The sequence below is a fragment of the Uranotaenia lowii genome, chromosome 3, assembly GCF_029784155.1.
Source record: "Uranotaenia lowii strain MFRU-FL chromosome 3, ASM2978415v1, whole genome shotgun sequence".
Classification (NCBI taxonomy): Eukaryota; Metazoa; Arthropoda; class Insecta; order Diptera; family Culicidae; genus Uranotaenia; species Uranotaenia lowii.
The window spans coordinates 333,914,336-333,921,817 of record NC_073693.1 but is presented as its reverse complement, the minus strand read 5'-3'; the positions used below and the strand labels follow the sequence as shown (position 1 = coordinate 333,921,817).

The 7,482-nt window shown below is 36.8% G+C and overlaps 1 long non-coding RNA gene across 1 annotated transcript; it reads right to left on the bottom strand.

The window, feature by feature from the left end:
- Positions 1 to 6,329: 6,329 nt before the first annotated feature.
- On the bottom strand, positions 6,330 to 6,735 carry LOC129755090 (uncharacterized). The gene is made up of 3 exons (XR_008739161.1): positions 6,604 to 6,735; positions 6,416 to 6,539; positions 6,330 to 6,355 (listed from the first exon to the last, which is right to left on the bottom strand). It is a non-coding gene; the product is annotated as an uncharacterized LOC129755090 (long non-coding RNA).
- Between the last annotated feature and the right edge of the window lie 747 nt (positions 6,736 to 7,482).

Genomic DNA, 7,482 nt, shown 5'->3' with positions numbered 1-7,482 from the left:
GGAGGGTTACTGCATCCATTTCTTCTATTATCAATTTGTTTTCCATGGATTCATGTTCCAATAGCTTGTTGATCGTCCCTGTTATTTCCGAAATTCGGGAATCAATGAGAGAATTGATCCTGACTTGCTGGTTGTTCTGTTCGATGAGTTCGTTCATAGTTTTGTTGATGATGTCCAAATCGTGTGCATCCGGGGTTCCGGCTATCCATTTCCAGGCGGTTCCAATCTGGTCCCATCGTTTGCTTCTTCTTGGTTTCAGCGGTTTCAACAGGTGTAAGTTATTTACTAGCTGTCTGCTTTTCTGAATAACTAAACTTGTTATCGGATGGTTTGTATCTAGTTTCCTTGATATTTTTACAAAATTGTATACGTTTGATTCCAATTTGGTTATGTTAATCGGACGTATAATTTTGACAATCCCTGATTGGATTTTACAATTTCCGGTTTTTAACAAAAGCATCGGGTCGTTTGATAGGTTTCTAATTCCTAAATAGTTACATTTTGTTGACCCGGTGATTGAAGAGACAAATAGTAGGATCGCAAGTGATTTCATCTGAAAAATAAAAGATATTAGAAAAGGTTGGCTATTCTTTTATAATCTAGAAAACATGATTTTCATGTCATGTAAGTCTTTTTATGTTTTTCTTGTGCCTTTTAACGCGCCTATTAGTTTTGAACGTTTTATCTGTAATTTCTTGAGCGTTTGTCGGTTTTGCCCTTGGATCTAATTTTTTCCTAATGTAAGGAATGACGAATACTTCTTTGCCTTCCTCTATGATTGGCGGTTCAATTCTGTTCTTTTTCTGTTCATCTTGTTTGTTTTTAGCTTTTTCTAAATTAATATTTATTTTATTGAATATTTGAGTAGATTCTTCGTTAATTTGTTGAGGGTTTCGAATATTATTTTGTCTAAAAATGACCTCGTTAGGCGAGTATTGTGTCGCTGAATGTATTGAATTGTTGTAAAGTGCTGAAGCTAATAGAACCATTGATGTTATGTTCAAGTGTTGGTGCTTGTGTTTATTAGTGTTTATGATCTCAATCATTATCGAATGTGTTTTTTCTACTTGTCCATTCGATTCTGAACACGATGCATATTTTAGGTCAACGTTTAAATTGTCGAGATAGTTTTTCAAGTGAATTGAACAAAATGTAGTTTCGTGATCAGTTATGATTTGTCTTGGGTTTCCGAAAGTCATAAAATATTGTGCTAAGGCATTTTTGACGTCTGTTAAATTTTTAGTATCCATAGGGATCAATTGTGCATGCTTTGAAAATGCGTCAACTAAAGATAAAAAATTTTGTTTGTTAATTTGGAAAATATCCATGTGAACTCTTTCAAAAGGTCTGTCTGTCGTGGGTCTTGATGAAATTTTTATGTTGTAAGGTTTAAGTTCATATTTATGCATATTGCAAATCTTACACATTTTTGTAACCATTTTAATTTTTTCAATCATTTTGGGCCAAAAATAACTACTTCTAATTTGACTTTCTACTTCTGTGACTCCTCTGTGGCTCTGTCATGTTCTTTGCTCACAATGGCGTCTTGACGAGCGTCCGAGTTAACGTCTTCTATTAAGTTTTTAGTCATTACAAAGTGTCCGTGTTCATTAAAGTGTTCCTTGTATACATCTTGGATAAGTTGGGTAATATTTTCTGGTGCTAATATAGCCGTTTGCTTGTAATCATGAAATTTCTTTATGGAGTCACGTATTATGTCGTGATTAAATTCTGTTCTAGCTATAGTCACTCTTCGAAATTTTGGAAAGGGGTTGAAAATTAAGTCGCTCGTAAATCTTGTTTTTTTTTTTAAATATGATTTGGTTTCTATAAAAGTTTATTGGTCTTTCTGTGAAATGAATAAAGTGATCGTCGGAAGTTTGCGCTGAATGAATCGTTTCAGTGTCATCGTCATCTTCGTCATTGTTGTCTAAAACGTTATCCGTTACTGCAAGAAGAACATTGTTAGATTGTGATGGATTTTCTTCTGGTTGGCCATCATCGGTTTGATTGTGGTCCTCTTCTGGTGGGTTGCTGGTTGATGCCTCTCCTTGACTCGACCAATTTTCTGAAAATGTATCTTGGGAGACTTCTGAAATTGGAGAATTTGTGTTATTAAAGTTTAACTCGACTTCGTTTTCTATTTTTCTACTCAACGCATCTGCGACTACGTTGGTTTTACCCGGTTTGTAAATAGGGGTATAGTCATAGCTTTCTAGCTCCATCCTCCATTTTAGGATTTTCTGATTTTTATTGCAATTTTTGATAAATTGAAGGGGTTTGTGATCTGTTAGTAACGTAAATTTCTTACCAAAAAGATATGGCTTGAACTTATTGACCGCCCAAATGATAGCCAGTGCCTTTTTTTTTAATTGTGCTATAATTTGTTTCGCATTTATTGAGGGTTCTGCTAGCAAATGCTATGGGTCTTTCCACTTTGTTTTGTATTTGGGATAGGACCGCTCCTAATGCATAATTACTCGCGTCTGTGGTAAGAATAAAGGGAAGTTCAAAATCTGGATATGCTTTTATTTGATCTGATGAAATTATCATTTTCAATTTAGAAAATGCTGCTTTATATTCACTGTCTTCCAAGTTAACTTTTTGGTCTTTTTTCAAATACTTTGTCATTGCCTTAGTTATTTTGGAATAGTCTTTTATAAAACGCCTATAATATCCGGTGAGACCTAGAAATTGTTTGATTTTTTTTTGTATTTTTAGGCAATGGCCAGTTAAGAATTTTATTTATTTTGTCTGGGTTAGGTTTAATTCCATTACTTGAAATTATGTGCCCTAAAAATTCAGTTTCTCTCTTCATGAATTAACATTTATCAAGTTGGATTTTAAGATTAAATTCAGCCAGTCTTTTCAACACGTTGGACATATTTTTGACATGATCTTGCAGATCTTTGCCGGTTATAATTATGTCATCCATGTATACAAAACATGCGGTTCCGATCAGATTGCTTAGAATGTTATTCATAGTTCTCTGAAAGGTTACTGGTGCATTTCGCAATCCAAAGGGCATACGTGCGAACAAAAAGTGTCCTAAGCTTGTTGAAAAAGCGGTTTTTTCTTTATCTTCCGGATCCATTTTGATTTGATGAAATCCGGATTTTAGATCCAAAGTTGTAAAGTAAACTGATTTTCCGAGACTATCAAGTATGTCTTCAATTTGCGGAATTGGAAACTTGTCACTAATAGTTTTATCGTTTAGTTTACGATAATCTATTACGACTCTTATTTTTCTTTTACCAGAAGCGTCTGGTTTTTTAGGAACAACCCAGATCGGAGCTGAATATGGACTCTGAGAATGTTCAATCATTCCGTTATCTAATAACTCTTTTATTTGTTCTTCAACGTCTTTTTTAAATGCGTGTGGATATCTATACGATTTTGTGAACACGGGTTCTCCATTGGTTGTCACAATTTTGTGTTTAACTGAAGATGTAGCTGTCAATTTCTCATTAAGTTTGAGTAAGACACCTTGATTTTTTAATATTGTGTCAAATAATTTTTCTTTTTCTAGATGTGAGAGGTGATCTGTTCTAATTATGCTTTCTAGAATTGTTTGATTAATTACAGATCCTTGTTTTAATGGGATTGGTGTAATTGTTTCAAAGTTATTTACCTTGAGGTTAATTCGGTCTTTGATAACTGGTTTTTCAGGTTTTGTTGAAAGAACCTTTATTGTAGTTTTATTCCTGTTCGAGTTGTACACTCCGGGTTGAACTACATAATTTTGGTAAAATTTCTGAAAACATGGGACAAACCAGTCTCCATCTACGTTAGTCTCTAGTTCAATAGTGTGACTATATAATTTTTTTGCTGGGTAATATTTTTTGTATGGAATTTTGTGTCATTAATTATAACACATTCATTTTGATAATTAATTATTGCTTTGTTTTTGGCTAAAAATTCGGATCCAATAATTCCATCAAAAAAAATTATGAAATTTTAGTTCATAATATGTTTGGGGTGGGATATTCTTTCCGAGCAGATTTATTCTGCCTTTTTTGTTGATATTATGGGTGCCTGTTATGTTCTTTATTTGCACATTGTCTGTTTGTGCTATATCTGAAATGAAACCAGGACGTAATACGTTTTTATTAGCCCCAGTGTCTATGAGTAACTTTAAATTTGTTTTTGTTTCGAGATATGGGAAGTAATTCAGGTTATCATGTTTGTTGTCTGGACGAAGCAAAAATTTAGGTCTAAATCGTCTATTTCATCATCTATTTCTTCGTTTTTAATTTCGTTGTTATTTATGGTTCGGTTGAGTGTTAACCTGCTTTTAACCGAACCTATCTCCATCGGTTGGGGATTATTAAAGGTTTTTTTTTCTGTTCATTGAATGTTTTCTTTTCATTGGTGTCTTTCAATGGATATTTGAAATTTTACTTTTGGAATGGGGGTTGTTGTGCAATACTTTCTCTGCTTTTAAATTTGCAGACGAAAGCATAAGCTTCCTCGATGTTCTCTGGTTTTGCGGCCTGCACATACCCAAAATAGGGTTCTTTAAGGCCAGAAATGAATGCAGCAAGGATGTCCTCGTCAATAAATGAGCTTATTGCATCCCAATTTTGTTTGTACATAGTTTTTTGTACAGCTAAACTTTTTATGTTTTGCCCAATTTCGGTAATTATTTGGTAATATTTATGAAGGGACATGTTATCCTTCATTTTCGTTTGCCATAGTTGGCTTTTGTAAAAGGTCAGCTCCTGCTTGTCGCCTAATGCGTTCCTGAGGACTTCGCTTGTTTCTTCGAAGGTTCGCGGGTTGCCCGCCAGACAAATGATGTCCCTGGCTTTCCCTTCGATTTTATTTATGACGGCTGTAACATAAATTTCGTACTGGCATGTTGTAACCAGCGGTTTGAAAACGTTAAGTGTTCTCTCAGCGTTATCCAGCCAAGCTGGAAGTTGTTTCCTGTTTCCGTCGTATTTAGGAATTGATTTGATAGGGTCTGGTATAGCAAATAAATTTTCTAATCTCTCTGTTGGTTCATTAACTGAATTTGGATTATTGTTTGCTAGTGCGTTTATTGCCAACTGTTGTTGGTCTTGGGTTGAATGTATTTGGCTGACCATAGTGGTTAGGTGCGTAATTTGTGCCACGAGATCTTCCATTTTTGTTTGTTCTAGTTTCAGTGCTCCTAAATCGGGGGGATTTTCAATAGGAACGTGTGAAAATTCAGCAGATTCTTCCGAAATTTCTGAATCCGAAATATCACTAAAGATAATTTCCGAACTGAATAATTGTCTTGCCTTTTTTTCTTAGCTTAGCTTGTTTTCTTTTGGCATTAATTTATTTGATGAAACCCCTTCAGTTTGCTCAGTCAGTATGAACGAGCAGAGGGAATCTTATTTCAGTCTCCTTTTATAAACACTTGGCGTGATCTTGTGACAGTTCCGCATATATCTGAACTGAATTGCAATCAATGATTGACTTCAACGACCAGCTCTTGAAACGACGATAATTTTGTGGTGTCATTCACACCTCCCAATTCTCTCAAAATTGCAATCCAAGTATGTGGTGCAATAAAGATTTTAAAATAAGCTCATATCAATATTTGAAATCATGCTCTTTATATTCTTACATAGAATCGAAAGTAAGATATAAAATTTCCCAACATAATTTTGACTTAGATCTAAATGTTCTTAAAACTATGACATGCCTTTTCTTCTCCTTAGTACGCCTCTCGTCGGGGCCCCGGAATTCCTCCGCAATCAGCTGTTCCAATGTGCTATCCACACTCATGCACTGCTGCCTTCTGCTACTTCCTTATCGTATCGCCCTCGATCGGATTGCATGCGCGACCGGGCTTGGCGAACGGTACGATATCAGCTACCTCGTTTTCACACTAGCACACATGCAATTCCTTAAGCTAGTACTTCTTTCGTACAGCAGCTGTTTGCATGCGACGTCCTCATCAGCTGGATTCCCCGATCACACAGATCCAATTCCAATTGGATTATTTCTGGTTGCCTGCTGCTATGCTCTCTGCTCTCAGTTGTGGTGGGAGTGAGTCCGACCTCTCTTCTAGTACGATCGCACACGCTGGACTGGACAGTCGGCGTATGCTGATATCACGAAAACACTAGAGTGGGAGATGTTTTTGGATCGAACCCTCTCTCCTTGGAACTACAATTGCGCCTTACAGCTATCCAAACAGTGTGGCGGCTTGTTTCCACCAAACGGCACCTAAACAAAAGCCCTGCAGGCAAGCAATTTGTCAGTAAGCATCAAAATGAATGAATTGATCACGTCCTACCTCTCAGGAGGGCTTTGTCGACGTAGTGGTGATCCTAGTCGGGAACGCAGCGATCGCACGTCTTTTAGTCGAGATGCACTTCTATATTAGAAAATTTGCTTTTAGGAATCTGTTCCAAAAAAACTCAACGCACAATTTTACCTTTCGATGTGTATGATTTTCAGATCCACTGGCTGTCGTCTGGTGCTAACGAGATGTGTGCCTGGCTGCAATCTTAATCTCCTTCCTGGAGATGAGGATACTGATCGTGCTGATCGAATTGAACCTTGGATGGATGGTGACGTTAGTTTTGACGACTTTAATTTTGAAGAATGAACTTTCGTTTTTACCTTTCTCGCTGTTGTGATGCTCGTGATCGTTTTGTCGCAGGATCTACTTCCTTGCAGTTTTTGGGGTGCTGATCGAGTCGAAGCTTGGATGAAGGCATAATAATGTTAGATTGACGAATTCAATGATTGGGAATAAATCGTTTTACCTCGTTGTTTTGGAGGAGTGAGATCGGTCAGGCACCTCGCACGACTATGTAAAACCAACGATGACGAATTCGTTCAAAGTGCCTTTTTGAAGGGAAATTAAACCTTTTGTACTAGGGTCAACACGACTTCGTATTTGATTACCTTCAATTGGCGTATAACCTCGATGTAGATTCCCGATCAATTGCACTTCGGGCAAACTAAATGTGCTTAATTTCCGCGTAGTATCACTGAACTTTTAACCACAGTCGGCTCTTTCTCGTGTGCGTTTCCACGGAAGTTCCTCTGACAGATCATTCGATGACAGTGGGTGGCTCAACTTTCGAATAGCTTAATATTGGAGTGGCTTATCGTGCGAATGATCATCATTTGGATGCGCAGGCTTTTGCCGATCTTCAGTGGTTCTTAAATTCTGCTATGCTATTAAATTTGTATACGGTAATAATCTAGCAGCACGAGCTTTTTGCTTAGTCCGTCTTATGCGCGTTTCAAATGGTGACTATGTGGTTTATTTTAACTTTTTGTAGAGATCTGCCTACCTGGTAGTACAGATCAATACCAACAAAATTTTAGCAATTTTCTTTATTTCAGAGCCTATCTGGTAGTACTCTGGGAAAAAATAAAACGCTAGCACTTTGTTTTACCTGGGAGCACACAGAATGTGTCGCCTCATTCCCTGTCGCGAAAGCTGTCTATCTGGTAGTGCAGTTTCCGGACGCAAAAAGATAAGCGATT